At 46.3% G+C, this 16,163-nt stretch overlaps 1 protein-coding gene across 2 annotated transcripts in view; it reads right to left on the reverse strand.

The window, feature by feature from the left end:
* The window catches only part of RAI2 (retinoic acid induced 2), a 47,855-nt gene that overhangs the window by 17,747 nt on the left and 13,945 nt on the right, over positions 1-16,163 (reverse strand). The window contains exon 2 of one of the 2 annotated variants that reach the window (XM_037377850.1): positions 14,534-14,641. The exons of the other annotated variant lie outside the window; for it this stretch is intronic. The gene's annotated coding sequence lies outside the window, so the exon portion shown is untranslated. The remainder of the gene's footprint in view (positions 1-14,533; positions 14,642-16,163) is intronic. 2 annotated transcript variants of the gene reach the window in all.

Below are 16,163 nucleotides of genomic sequence, written 5' to 3' on the forward strand. Positions count from 1 at the left end.
ACAGGCAAGTGTGACCACAAACCAGGAGCTGAGCTCTCTGCCAAGATGTGCTCCACACCAAAAGGGTGCCAGAGCTGCCCAAAACTCAGCATCCATAATTTTTACAGTGAGGAGGATGGGACAGGCTGCAATGACCAACCTGCATTTCGTTGGCTGCCTTGTACAACTAAAAGGGCCACCTCCATGTTGTGCATTTCCCAGAGGACACTTCACACAGGTTAACTCCAGTAATTTCAAGGGGTGGCAGCCAGCTCGGGTGGGTACAGCCCTTGCCTCTGTTCAGGCAAGGGCTCTTGGCTGGACCCCACTGGCAAAATCAGCGCTGGTGCCCATGGCTTCACAGAGTACGTGAGAGTGGGTCAGCACACACCCATCTCGCCATCCCCGGGTGTCCTCCATGTCCAGTGAAAAGGCTCCTGCAGCATGTTGCAAAAGCATGAAAAATCAATAAGACTCCATTGGCTTTTTGTCTGACATTAGCAATTTTACAGCTTAATGCTAACCAGAGTAAGCAGCAGACCATGCTGCTACCAAAAATTAATTAAAGGTGGGGTGGATCTCTGAAGATCCCAAAGTCACCCAGTATGTTGAACACCTAGTAAATCCTGTACTATCCTTACAGTGATCAAGGATGATTCGGCCCCTGCTCTGGGATGAAGCTTTCACCAGGACCCAGCCACCAGCACAAGCTGGCAGAGGCCAAGGGGCAGGAAGAGGAGCAGCCTGGGGGTGGTGGGCACCCCCAACCCCCCATGGTGCTGGTGGCACCAAAGCCACCAATGCGCAGCAGCAGCAGCACCGGGCATAGTGTCACAGGGCACTGGCAATGGGGTGCTGGAGGCCGGCTGTTTGGGTTTAGTTGTCTAAACAGGCACTGAGGGATCAGGTCCCTTTGCACCTCTGGCGCTAATTAAAGGTTGCTTATTATCGATTGTTCCTGATAGCGTATATTTCTTCTATGTGTAAACACAGCTGATGCTGATGTCTAAAAAAGCCCACAAAACCAAAAGGCGTGGAAAGGTCCACATTTGAGCAAGTTATGGGGTGCAAGGGACACCCTGCAGCCCATGCTGCCAGCACCCAGCTCCCCCCGGCCGGCAGCCACAGGCACTTGCAGCCACTTGTGCCAGGCTGAGCACTGCGCTCCATCCATTTCTTCCATGCCGGTCGTGACTTGGGCAATAGCTACCAAGAAGAGAAGGTTTGGCTGAAGGACTCGCTCTCAGAGCAGCAGTAGTTACGTATAATCAGAGCTTAATGAAGTATTGGAGCAAGTGCACTCCAACAGCAGTGTGAAGTCCTTACCAGAGCATCCTGGGCAGCGCTCGTACACACACACACACAGACACAAAATGTGCATCTGGAACAATGGGCAGTGTCCCCTTAACCACAATTTTGGGGGTTCTAGAAAGGGTTTACCTAAATATAGTTACACAAGGCCCTTTGGCAATGTCTATGTCTTTCATACGGCCAGTGGAGGACAGGGCTCTCCTCCAGGCCTTGGCTTCAGGTAGGCCCTGGGGACTGAGTGGGTTTGGCTGGGACAAGAGCTCAGCCTTTACATTAAAAAGCCACCAAAGCTGCAAACTCAGGTGCTGAGGAGAATTGAAATGCAACCTTCTCCTGGTTACCTGCATGCTCCTGACTCTGTGGGGCTGCATTACAATGCATTCTTAAATACAGTTATCCCCTCTTTTCCAAAAGGCCTTGTTATGCTGCAAAAGGACATACACAAAAGGAAAAAGTTATTTTTTCATAGGCCTCTTTGTAACTTTCAAGCTTCTGACTCCAAATTACGTACTTTTTTTCACACAGATTTGCACATATAATCTAAAAAAAATAAACTGGTCTTTGAATCTGCTTTTAATGATATGATGCTACCTGCTACACTCATAAATTTATAGAATTATTTTAGTCTTTCTCTTGCTGTGTCCTACAAAGGCAACATACCGTAGTTTCAGTAGTCGCATTTTCAAACGTGTTTATCTGGGTCACTGCTACTTACAGCATAAGAAGATTTAGTGAAGCCAGTTTAGCATCAGTCTAGTGCAAAGGAGAAGAATTCTTTAATTAAAACCAAAAGAATTACATTGTTTGGAAGGTAAAAATCTCAACATTATCAATTAAAGTCTTTGGACTGATTCAAGAAAAAAAAAAAAAGACCTCTGGGCAATTTAATTCAAAAGGCTCTCAGTGTTTTGGGGCTTTTTGGCTCGTCACAAATTATTTCATGTAATTGGCAATTTCAGGTATAGAAAAGAGAACCACGAGCGTTGCAACATCAGGATTTTCCTGAATGGTATGATGTAAAATTACAAATGATGGAAGAACGTGATTCCTGATCATGGTGGTCTATCTGACGTACATGGAACAGTGCCAGTGTGCATGTCGGTTTGCCCTGAGAGGCTGCACTTCTTTGCCATGTAGTGGCCAACATGGAAGATGGGGGGAAAAGTTGAAGGCACTGCTCCCAGACCCTTCCACTAAGATACAAATACTCTGCAGACAGAAGAAAGCAGGGGGACACATTCGGAGGCCAGGAGAGGCACCTAACATAGTCTCTGTGTGTCTCCAATGGTCCTAGCTTTCCACTGACTTGGAAAATGCCAGAAGAAAGGAAGATGTTGTTCAGGAAAGGCGAAGCTGCCACTCGCATGGGAAATGACGTGGGAGGCTGCACGGCCACCGCGAGATAAAAGTCTGAGCACGCCTGTGTGATGCGAGAACATCCCTCTCAGCATCACGCTGCCCGTCGGGTGACAGGGAAGTGACTCAGAAGATGAGCACACTTCAAAGGTTCATGGAAGGCTGGTTTATTTTAGCTGAAGCCCATCTGTGGTGGAGCAGGAGGACTGCAAGCAGAAAGCATCCGCACCGCATCCTGCGGCCGCTGCTGGAGCAGTTCATCCCCCAGGAACAAAAGCCTTTCTCTTCTTTTCCCTTTCTTCTAGTCGATGGAGGAGGGCAGGCGAGGAAATAGCTGTCATTGCCGCTGCCGAACCGCAGCCAGCGGAGACCTGGCACGGCAGTGGAGCAGGATGAGGTGCCCAGTGCCTGGCCCAACGTGCCCCATGCTCTCTATGACAGAACAACTGTCCATCCATCAGTAGGGTGTTGGTGTGACGGACGCTTTAGGTTACAGCAGCCGCATCACCGTGACCTGCAGTTATTTATTCCCCATATCCAAACAGCAGAAACATGGGGAGGAAAGGGACAAGTGTGTAGTCGGTAGTCTGATCCTGTTATCGATTCAATGCTAACAGAGGGAAATAACTAACTGTAAACTATTTCCCGTGTCAGAAACAGGGAGGAAGGATGATGGATTTTCTTCGGATTATTGGGGGCAAAAAAAAGGAAAGTCATAAATTCTCAAAGCCCCAAAGTTTTTACTTAGTTTTTTTCAAATGCAGCAGATTTTTTCCAGTTTTTGGAGGGTTGCTTTTTTGTTTTTTTCAGTTCCCTCAATCTATTCCTTGCTGACAGGCAGCACACCAGCTATTCACTGGATACAGTGATCTATGACTTCAGTCCTTGGAGTTCCCATTTGATTGCAAGGGGGCAGCTTCTGGCACTCCCAGCCCTGCTGCAGCAGAAGTCATCTCACAGTCAGTGGGGCCAGCTATAGATCAAGATCCCAAAGGAGTAAAAGACTCAGTATCTGGCCCCTTAGTTAGAGAGGATTTATTTTATCATACTGTTTTTGGAGATTTATCACTTCCTTTACCTTCCTTCATAAGCACAGTGAAGAAAATCTGTTTTAAACATGTGACAGGCATGGTTTCCACCAGAGGGTAAATTTGGGGGATAAATAAAGAAAAAAGGAGCTATTTTTAAGCCAAAGATGATCACTATGCTGATGAGTGTCTGAACAAGTGACTGAACACAAGCGTTGTTTGACATATTTACAAGATCAAGTTGCCATGTCATTCTTCAGATGATCTGAGATCACTGGAACCCCTTGAAAATATGGCTATAACAAGTAATTAAATGTTGGGTAGGGGTTTACACACCTAGGCATGATCACTTTCTCCTCAAGCTCCTTGGAAGTCTGCCACTGGTCTGTACAGAAAAATGCATTTAGCTCTAACATTAGGTCCTGCAGGTTGTGAAGCCCTACATTCAACATGGTGGCATTTTGATGCAACAGCTTCAGAGAGCTGTATTGGATCAATCCCAGTAATGCAGATACTTCTGCAAACAGGTCCCACTGGTGACCAGGAGCTTGCCCCAAAAAACTGAAGCAAGGGGCAAAAAGAGAGGGAAGGAGGGCAGGATGCAGAGCTTCTGACATCTGTCTCGCAGAACTGCAAGGACCTCTGAGTTGTCTCCAGATCAAAGGACAACTTGATAGCAGTCACCAAACGCCTTCTAGCAGAACACCACCATTCACCTCATCCTTTGCACATCTTCCCAAAAGAGGCCACTATGTTGACACGCTGCGTGATTTATTCCCAGTAGTAGCTGCAAAGGAAGGAAGTGGTAGCACATGGAGACCTGGCACTGGCACTGGCAGAGAGATTGGGGGATCCAGTTCTGGGGACACACACGGTACTGCTGCAAAAAGTGGAGATGGTGCAGGCTACAAGACACAGAGAGTTCTGGGCATTAAAAAAAACAAAACACCCAAACAAACAAAAAAAAAAAACAAAACAAAACACCCAGAAAAAAAATGTACAACTGCTGTAGGGAAGGTGAAGAGGAGAATGAAGGAGAAAAACCTAGAGCTGCTGACACAAGGGATAAGATGAACGAAGCTTCAGAGAACACCTGAAGCAGAGTAGGTGGAAGATACAGAAAGCAGTGACAAATAAAGAGCTACTGCGCAGTGCCCTTAGCTTGCAAAAAAGAGTTGTTGAGGGACATCTACTGTCTTTCTACAATAGTTGCCAAAGATGGATGAAAAACTCCTCTGACCACAACTGAGGAAGCAATCTCTTTCCGTAACTTTGAAAGCTGGACAAGAACTGGGGTGTCTTGATCATATCACAGAAAGCCAGGTCATGCAAACAGGTGTCCTTGGCTAGATCCATGCTCTCTTTTACTGACCTCCATGGGCTCCCCGCAGTCTGGGTGTGAAGATCTGATCTGAATCAAATGCCTGATGGAAGTGACTGGCAAGCAGTGGAGTCCCAGGCCACCTCCACAGTAAGGTCTGCAAAACTATTCTCAGCTAAAATTGCAGGAGCTGAATTTGTGTGGAGTGAAAATATATTGAGGATAATGTTTAGGGTTGTTGCAGACAGAAAATAGAATGTTTTTCTTCAGCAAGTACAAATCCCCTTGCATTTTGTCTTCTAGAAGGAGGAATATTACACTGAAGCCATTCTTAAGCAGTAACATATCTTGAGATGACTGAAAACCAACTTTCAATGCATGTTGTCATTTAGTAAGCCATTAAGAAATTTCTCATCATTCCCCTGAAGCCACAGATTCCTGTGGCCTGCTCAGACCCACTTTGTCCTTCAAATTCTCAATCAGCACAATAACAAAGATGATTAGGAAATGTGCGTTACGCTGCCGTCAGTAAACACCAAGGAGAACATCCCGGGCTTCACAACAAAAGATTACTGTGATTTAACAGACGGCCTCCAATCTGAGAAATAAAGTAACTAAAGTAAATAAAATGGAGTCTGAAAAACAAACAAAATACATTCTCAGGCCAAAATGTAAAAGAGTCAATACGGATTTTCAATTTTATTACTTTGACTTAATAAAATTCTTTGGACAGTGTTGCTCGCTCAGTACAACCACAGAGCTTGTAACGGCAAATACTGTACCGTGATTTATGGATTGAAAGGTTGTCTGATTTCATTATGCTGGTCAATATAACAGTGCAGACACCTTCTCTTGGAAAGCTATTTCTAAATTGCTACATCGATATTCAGATAATCAAGATTGATATTTACTTTCTACAGGAACAGCATGTGTATGTATATCTACATGTGCACACGCACACACACACACACACTTGTATTCTGAATATTTCATCTTTTGGCTCACCGCAATACAAGCTACAGGAACTGCTGCTTTATCCCAAACCAAGATCTATGCAGCTGCGAGGCGCCCAGCCCTTCACATAGGACATTTCTGCTAATTGTACCCATTTCCCTCACTAAAATAAATTCTATTGTAAAATAAATTCAGAAGTACCCAGCAGAGGTTAAGTTCAACCATTTGTTATGCCAGACCTACGAAGGCGTAACTTCACCTTCAGTTTACAATGACATAATTGATGGATAAATCACTGAAGCCCTAAAACATGCAGTCCAACACTTACGTTAACACTATTTGTATTATTCAGTCGGACTACAGCATAGTAAATAATTTTTTAACTAAACCTTACTTTTCACTCACAATTTTGCAACAGAAGTACAAAGCAGCATGTTAAGGTAGATTTCAGGTACCAAAGCCCATGTGCCACTACCTACAGCATCCATGCAAGGAGTCTGACAGGGAAGCAAAGGATGCCAGATGGCATCAGCGAAGGAGAGACAGGTAGAAGTGAGAAGGCAACGTGGCCAGAGAGGGACAAGGATGTCCCTCTGCAAGGTGGAACCTAGCATGTTGTCCCTGTCAACCCCCCTTGCACACCTGGTGCCATGCATCCTTCCTGGCTGTCCCCAAAAGTCCTGCCCTGGTTATTCCTCCCTTTTTCCCCACAGCACCGAGGTTAGACTTCAGGATGGTCACCTTAGGTGGCAAAGACATTCAAGGTCCCACAACACACCCTGCAGTGCCGGGGGAGCTGAGAGCAAGGGGAACCCCAAAGCTGGTGGGCACTGCAGCCTGGGCGGCCACCAGCACTCCTCCACGGCACAGACTCGGTGCCGGGCTGGCCATGCCTCTGCAGCACATCCTCCACAGCCCCTGGGGCTGCAAGCCTCTGGAGGGACATCAGAAAAGGGTCGGGAGAGGATTATAGCGGTGACAACAGAAGCTCCAAGGACACACACTCATCCTCTGCGGCAGGAAGAGTGAGGGCACGTCTCGCTGTGATAAATAAACCAGGCCACATCCCTGTTTCTGTACACTACCACAGGAACCCACAGGGTGATCCTTTGCCTTGTCCCACTCGATCATTGTCACCAGGAACAACAAACTGGCTCTTATCAGCAGAGACGTCTCTGGGAAGGAGTGACTTCAGGACACAGTGTCCTTCCCCAGTCCCTTGAACCCCCCAGACAATTTACAATGCTGTCACTCGTACACACTCCCTCCTCATCTGCACAGTTCTTGCCTCTAAATATAACATTTCAATTTCTAAATAAATGTCCTTTAGACCTCTAAAAAGACCTTGATGATAAGCTGTTTTATTGATATTCCAGTTCACTTTTCAAAATATTTGCAGATTATAGGATAAATAGTGTCTGCTTTTATCCCTTTTGGGATATGTTTGGGAGATAACAGTTCGGTAACTTACGTTACCCAGACGAAAATTTATTGGTTAGCACTGGGGAAAGCAGATCTTTTCCAAAATTAGCCTTTGACCCAGTTAGTCTTTCATAAACAAGCAATGATTTAAAAAATCCTCAGCGGATAAGAGATGTTTGCAGTCTCAGCATCAACTTGCACAAATGTTAGAAGGTGTAAGGATAGCAAAGCTACATCATCCATATTTCACAGCATCAAGACTGGGGATGAAAAACTACGGAAAACTTCTCTAATGAAATGTCAAAGCCAACTAGCTTCACTACAGCTAATCCGCAAATCTTGATGACAGTGCAGATTACTCAGCCTGCTAAACTGGCAAGCGCCCAAGGAAACTCATCTCCTAGGGATTATACCTCCATTTAGGTTTGCCTTCCTCTGAATTATTTGGAAGAGCCCTGGAGGAAACAAGTTTCAGCTCATCTATTTCCTTCTCAAGGCTTTCAGTCCACTAACCAGTCTTAAAGCATCAAGTAACAACAGCCCATGCACACACACACACACAGAGTCCCAAATATTGGCATTACTGTGCGATAGGCCAGTCACCCACAGACACCAGGCAGAAAGCTGCTGACGGATGCTGCAGTATAAACCTCCCAATATCCTTCAGGTTTGGCGAAGAAATCCCGTTCTCCATCTACGCTGCCCTGATGCTTGGTTCCAAAACATGCCCCAAATGAGAAATTATTTTTTTCTCACACTGGCTATCTATAGAAGATCCTTTTTATAAGTCTCTGTTATGTAGCTCCTGAATGTCAGGCCCAGCAAATCAAAACATTTTATTGTAATTTCATATTGTTTACTTTTGCGAGGCAGGATCTTGGCAGAGACAAGCGTTTCCTCCAGGGACGAGGAGGATGGGGCTGGGAGCGGGGGGAGGACGGAGGGATGGAAGGAAGCATTTTAATGCAGACTTCCTCATGGCCTGCTTTAATAGGGACCCTGGCTGAAATACAAAGGAAGAGATAGCTAAAAAGACCTTTACTACAAATTTAAAGACACCAGAGAATGGGTGTGAGGACTCACCAGGGCCAGCCTACACAGGCAGGGACAACAGATTTGGGATGCGGCATGGCATGCCACCACCACCAGCCCACCCGCTGCTGCCTCCTCGGCAGGGTCAGGCAGGATCCGGGGTCCTCTCTGGGTGGGCACAGACCGAAGGCAGAGAAGGCACAGGGAAGGAGAGCCTCCCTGGGCTGCTCCCACTGCGTTACCACATGCCCCCACAGAGCCAGCGTGTCCCCCCCACCTGGGGATGGTCCTGGCTCCTTCACCAGACCCTCCTCCTCCCTCCCCAGCCCCAAACCGCGGGCAGGTTGCCCTCTGAGGAAGATGGCACTGCCAGAGCATTTCTTTCCCCACCAGGGCCCTCCCACCCTCCCAGGAAGGAGAAGAGGAGAGGGCTCCTCGCACCCTGCCAGCCAGGGACACTGGAAAGCACTGGTGATCCCACCACAGGCATCTATTTTTCACCGCACGTTTCCAGGGAGATTTGACTCACAATGTTCAAATGTTTGGGTGAGCAATATTTAAGCTGATGAGAGCATTTAAGAACTCTAGGTTGGGGGAATAAGGCATTTGTAACACACCACATTCACATCCTTCACGTGTACATGGTTTTGTTCTGAGCCTGCTGCTGAAGCCTTGGTCCTCCAAGAAGCCTGCAGGAGATGGACAATGCCAGGACAGCAGTATGGCCAAAAGGGATTTTATTGACTTTGTTTTGTCCTCAGCTGTCCTTATCAGAGACTCAGACCTTCTCACCTTCTGTAATCTCAGCTTTCTTGGGCTGCTTCGCACAAGACAAAGTCCTGGGGCCAGACACATGGAAGGAGCACGACGCCTTGAAGTCAGGACTTGTCCCATCTCCAGGACCGCCTGCAATCACAGGCAGATGAGCAGAGGCAGGCAACAACCCCCCCAGTCCCGCATGCTGCCTGGCAAACCTCGGCAAAGCCCAGCAGCTGGCTCTCTGCTGGCCATAACAAATACCCCTGTCCTTCAGCATCGGCTCTCTCTCCTTCTCAGGCTTTGTTTGGGCAGAGAAAGTGGTTCACAAAGACCTTTGTACAAACTCACCCTAACGACAACCGCCTTACTACGTAAAATGATTCACTGGTGTTTAAAAATCCCACAAACAGGAGCCCTCACCGACTTTATGACCGACTTCCCACGAAGGCACCGAGGCCGGCAATCGCTAATGCTCCGTCTGGCATTGACTCCCCGTGAATATCTCTCAGCAATAACAACTGATAGCAGAGCTCAGAGCCTACACATCATCCTCCTGTTTGTACATAAATTCCCTTTAAAAGGATTCCGGCATCCTCACGCTGCTTCTTCCCAAGCGTTCAGACTCTTAAAGCCAAGTCAGCCAGACAGAATGGTGCCACGCAACTACAAACAACACAGGACAATTTTTTATTACAATATGCAGCACTATTACTTCTAAAAGCACTGACAGTAATATGCAGTGTGTAAAAATACACATTCATCATAAAGAGGTTAGATACTAATTCCTGCAGCTTAATTTTTTCTTAAGGGCACCAGCCCATTTTTCAATTAAGGCAGGATAATATTATTAATCATAAAAAATTGCTGATGTGTAAAATTGTTTCCTTTCTAGCGAGCATTGGCTGAGAAACATCAGACACTACCCCCTGAATTAGTCTAACTTAGTGGTAGTATGGGAACTGCATCATCATTTTTGGTGAGGATTCACACCACTTGCAGCCTTGGCCATGGGGAAAGGGGCATCCCTCTGGGGAGCGTGTGGACCCACGTCTCTGCTGCGCTGGGTGCAGGCTGGCAGCAAGGAACCTATGGATATCGATTCCCACGGAACAGCAAGCATCATCTGCTGTGGAGCAAAACAGCCGGTGTCACAGGGCAGCCCCATGCCAGGAGTGTGTTTTAATGGTCTCTGTGGCCTCAGCGTTTCCAGGGCACTGTTTCAGCACTGCCTGAAGATAGAGACGAGGTTTCTGCTCCCTCCCTTGATTTTTGGTCCTAAATTTGGCACTATGGGACTCTGGTGAGGTCCTCACTGCTTTCTCTTTAATGTTTTTCCCCCCCTTCCGCTGCTGCTGAATGGGCTTGACTAACTCCTGCCAAAATAACTGGGCACCTTGCCTTCAGACTGGGCCACCAAAAACAGCATGAAGAAAAGAGAATTAAAAGAACCAACCCAAACCCTCTAAAATAGTAAGTTAGGAATAATAAAACCTCTCCTTGCCCTGTAACAAGCAAGGGAGACACCTGGACTATGGCTTGGCAGGACCCAAGAAGATGCTGCAGAGGTGTGGGCATGCGAGCATCCTCCAGAACTCCAGCAGCTCCCTGCTGCGAGACATCCTAGTACCTGGCTCCTCACTGGGCCCAAACCAGGGACCTTCTGGATCACTCCCAATACGAGTCCCCAGCTCTACCCCAGGCTCGATGTCTGAACGCTTCAGGCAGGCAGGAGGGTACCTGTGCGTGCATGCCCTGCTCTTGCTCCCATAGGCAGCTGGCTGTGACCTCAAGGAGCCCTCCATGGAACACAGGCAGAAGCACCCAAGAGAGAAGTAGGGTTGCCCCAGGCCCCTCTGCACTGGAACCAGGAGACAACCCTCCAGCAGGTTTGCTGGGGATGATGGAGCTGGAGGGAGGCAGCCCTGCTCCTGGCTCCACAAATGCACTTCACTTCAGTGCACTACTTCAGTGGCACGGATCCAGACAAAACACCTTGCCTCCAGCCATGTGTCCAACCCTCTTCCCACCTATGGGCACCCTCCCTCCCACACATTGCTAAGCCATACATCCCCTGACTTTTGGTGAGATTTTGCACCCCCCTGCTTACAGGACCTCCCACAAGCAGCTCATGGCAGTTATCTCCTTTGCAGCTCAACCTCTGCCCATTGCCTGGAAAACTTTCAATATCACTCCCAACTTGCACAGCCCCACCATTCATCTCCTCCCTCCCCAGTCTTGTTTTTCCCCTCTTCTGGAAACTTCATGCTCTGTATTTTTTTTCCCATAGCGACCAATCTCCTCCCAGCTGCAGAATTCCCCTCCTGTTTTTCCCACACACAATCAGCTCCTTAACACTATTCCCAGTTATCTGCAGCCTTGTGTCATTAGTTTTCTGACATCACCAAATACTTTCTTATCTCAAGCTGGTATAATAATACACATATGTATACATATACATATATAAGGCCATCTTCCACCATCTTATTAACTGCTGACCAAGAATAAACTGTGTAAGGAGAAAAGGCCAGGCACTGGGACCACCTTGGGGGATGCCCCACCCCACAGTTGTTGCCTCTTGGCAAATACTATGAAGAGGAGCACTTTCATTCTGAAGCCTGCAGAAGCAAATCAAATAAATAGAAATTGTGAGTTTCAGCCAAAAAAATCCTTTCTGACAAGAGTCACCCCTATTCATATGACTAGTCTCATTAAGATCAATGAGAAATGGAAAAAGCTGCAGGACAGAGTGTGCATGTTTCTCCTAACTGAGCTGTTCAGCTGTATTTTTCCTTGTGAAAAGGAAAACAAACCCTGTACCACCAAAGCAATAAACGTAGTGCGATTAGTGGTCAGCAACTCACCAGATACCACTTCCCACAGTGCTATAGTTAGCAAGTACTCATCGACAGTAAGTGTTACAAACAACTGGATTAGCAAAGAGAGATTTTCGTATTATCTATACCCATATATATATAAAAATACCATTTTGTACAAATCCAAACTATGTGAGGTTAAAGCTAATGGGCTAGCTTTGTTGAGCATCTCAAAAATCAAATTAACTGCAATCAAATTCATGGCACAGCTCAGGGTTCATTTCATTACTATCAGAAAATTCAATCTCTGAAATCTTACAATATTAAGCTAGAGCAACGATCTTTCTGTTAAAGTTCTTTCTTTTTTCATTTTAAGGTGAGAAAAAGCTGGTGGGCCCGGGGAAGGTGGGGGTGGGGATTCCCGATGGATACTACTGAAAGCTTGGCAAACATTCAATCAATTACTCTTATATAAAGGCAAGAAAAAAAGAAGCATCCTTTCAAACACATATGAAAATACATTTTGCAGTACAAATTCTAGCTCTTGCATCTATTTCTACATCATGCCTTTTCTTGCAAAAATTAAAGTACATACACGCATGCACCTATATAAGCATATACATATTTAAATTCAAAATACAAATCCATTAGGGAGCTACTTAAATTTGCTCATTGCTGCAATAACTAATCATCTCTGTGCCGTACTGTAGGAGGGAGAGTCAGAAGTTCATTGCATTAAACGCAGGCATCCTCCTTGTTTTAATGAAGCTGCCTTTTTGGTTTATTTTACAATAAGCACTCTTTAACCTTACTGCAAGACCTAGCTGTAGAATACTCACTGCAATTTCAGCCTCCTTTTTTATCCCTCTCTTCAAGGTTCCCAGCTAGGTTTCTCGGCGGGAGTCAAGTGTGGTTTTAATAAGGCAGATGAGGCAGGGCTTCTCAACTGCTTTTGATAGAGGTGAGGTGGTCAGCTCTTTATTGACTTTCTGCAGTACTGCAGCTACGGACCGTACAGACAATCTTGCTTTATGAGCATGCACCAGGCAGGAAATGGGCCTGGAAATTTCCAGCCGGCAGTGTTTGATGCACTGTTTGAAAAGCTGCACGATGTGCATATAAAGGAAATGAAGGAGAGCCTGTTTTGTTGTTGTTGTTGCTAACCCATCAGGCTGCAGTCGCTACATGTACCTAGGAATGCCTGCTCAGGAGCCATTTTAAGAATTAGTATGTCTCAGCAAAAGGAAGAAAACCACGTTGGCTATTTTGTGCACATGAGAGAGTGCTGCGTATCAAAGATCCTTTTATAAACGCTTGGGAAAATCACATGAGAGGTAACTAGCCACTAAATGATTTTACTGTCCCTTTCTTACGTAAGCAGCCACAGCACATATACACTGTATACAGTGCACAGCTGCGCTGATACACACGCATCCTCACAAGGGGATGTGGAAAAAAGGAAGCAATCACAGGCTGGTATCATGTACTATTAAGGTTTTATTGATACCAGCACAGAGCAACTGCATGACTAATTAATGGATGCTCACAAGCTACACACATCCTTCCAATCAAGTGGCAATAAAACCAGGTAGCCTTCTTCACCCTCATGCATATATTACTTCAGCTCTTTACCCTCCTCCCTTCATTTTCGGACTGCTGCACACCCCCACTCCTCTCACCACCCCACACCTACACTAGCAAAATGATATTCCATTGCTCCGGGATCAGGGATGTGCACACTCATGTCCCCGCTCAAGAGCTTCCCACGTGGGGCAGAGTGAGCCCCTCCGAGCCAGGTTTGTAATGGCAGACAGGTTACAAACTACACCGACAGGAGGTCTGGAACTCCCCACACCCCCACATCCCCACACCCTGAGATGTCTCCACACATGCAGACACGAAAGTAACTATTCAAATTGGGCTTGACATCTCTCTGTGCCTCTTTTACTCTCTGCCCAAGGGGGATAATATCCTCCTGCTCCAGCGGAGCGCAGTGATGGTGAGCAGATCAAAGATGGCAAGACAGTTCAGACACTTGGGTGATGGCAGCCCTACAAAGGCTGGAACAGACTTTAGTCCATAGGAAAATACCACACACGCGTACCCGCACGCAGATGGTGCTGACTGCACAGCGACCGTGGATGCAAACTCCGGCCTGCATCCAGCTGCAGCAGCAGCAGCTGCAGAACTGCTCTTGTCAAGGACTGGCTGAGGAAGCCAGGTCCCACCTCCTGCTGAAGCACCACACCTGAGTATCCAGAGCTGCCTGGAATTCATCACGATTTCACATCTTTCTGCTAATTGCAAAGCTCTTGGGGACTCTGAAAATAAAGCCATACACACACACACGGGTTCAAAAACCTTACAGCTATGGTGTTACTATCACAGCGTATGTCCTTACTGCATGTAAGATTTAACTACATGTTTAAATTCTACTGACTTCGGTGGGACATACGGATCTGCTTAACTTTCATGATGTGCTTAAGTGTCTTTTTGCAATAGATATGCTTTCCTACACAAGAACTTTAATATATACTAGCCATTTGTTTCATAATTACCTGGATAATATGTCTTGCCTTTCCAAGTACAGCACTGGGCTGTACTTTGTCACACGTAAACAGAAGAGCAGGCAGGAACTGAGGCAGGCTGGATTTTTAGTTAGCCACCTGAAAAACATGGACAATGATGGGCAGATGATACCGCTCCACACTGCAATGTTATCCGAGTGCTCCTAAATTTTTGCCCACTAGATAAGCATCAGCGGACAGCTATAACATAGTCCATAAAGGAAGGTGAGGAAAGGACAATAACCCATAGCACAGAACATTTCCATACTGTGTTCTGCATTTTATATTTAAAATGCAGCTACAGGGAACAGGCGTCCTGTGAAATAACAGATGTTAGACTCTCACCGCACATACACTGCTTTAATTCAGACGACCTTGCTGAATTAGGAAGCTAAATACAAGACAAATGTTCACCTTCTCTCCTGAATGCCTGTCTTGAGCAAACCTGGTTTTGCTGGCATTTGGCTGATGTGTGTTTCCTCCCAGTTCCCCATCTGCAGCTCCCCAAAGCGCGTTCTTACAGAAGTTAGGCTTGTATTTCCAAATCAAATGCTGCTTACATTGTGAACCTCATGAATTTTCTTTGCTGATAGGAATTAGCAACTGCTTGACTTTAACCCTCTAACTGGGCAGAAGCTGGAGACTGGCCTGGACCTGCTGCCAGTTTGTGCTCTGGGTCTACTCCCAGCAGGCAGTAGATGCTCAGGACTTCTGGAGAGTCATGTGCAACACATTGATTATCAAAATTATATGCAAGTCTCACTCTAAAGCTGAACTTAAACATTCAGATGGTTAATGATTTCTTAAATTCTTAAGGTCCTTCTTCTGCATGTGTTTAAAATACTCTGAGAGAAGAAACAGACTGGCATTGTCTTTCAGTCTTTTGCTGGTGGCAAAGCAGATTATTCCTATCATATTCTGCAGGGGTGCTGTCAAATGCTGTTCCAGGCTATGGGCCAAAACCTACCCCCAGTCCATGTGCTCAGTTCCCACTGGCATCAATGATATCTCCACCACGGACTGACAGTAGTAAATGGGCAGAGATGTGCTGGCTGCTCAAACAGCACGATCTATGTGCTGAATAATTCATTTTAAACTGTTGCACAGATGTCAAAATGTTATTGCTGATTTCTAGCCAGCAGAATGGGCGTTTCTTCTCCCGATACAAGTCTGTCACTGCCTGTAATGCCAGAGAAGATCTGGGGGATGTCTCAGCAAGACAGCAAAGTCCATACATGGCATGCCTGTGAACATATAATTAAAATGCTTGTTACAGGCCACCTTTCACTCTCCTTATTAGGATTCTTCTATGGATGCACTTACCCCTTGCCTCCAAAAAATTTCAGACAAGCAGCTTAAAACATGCCGCAGTTACGTAGGTTTGAGTGTACAATCTCCAGCAACCACCTCAGCCCTTTGGATCTTCCCTAAGGTCCCACAGAAAGCCTCTAAGTACAAACAACTGAAGAGTCACAGCCAAGTCTGGGTAACAAAATAGGCCCAAACAAACATCCACCCTACCCCCCACCCCCCCGTCTCTAAAGGAGACTAAGCAGATCTATCCTAGAGAGTTTGTCAGCCCAGCCACGGCAAGAGCCCCATGGCAGAAGTCAAAGATCTC

The sequence above is a fragment of the Falco rusticolus genome, chromosome 2 (genome assembly GCF_015220075.1).
Source record: "Falco rusticolus isolate bFalRus1 chromosome 2, bFalRus1.pri, whole genome shotgun sequence".
Classification (NCBI taxonomy): Eukaryota; Metazoa; Chordata; class Aves; order Falconiformes; family Falconidae; genus Falco; species Falco rusticolus.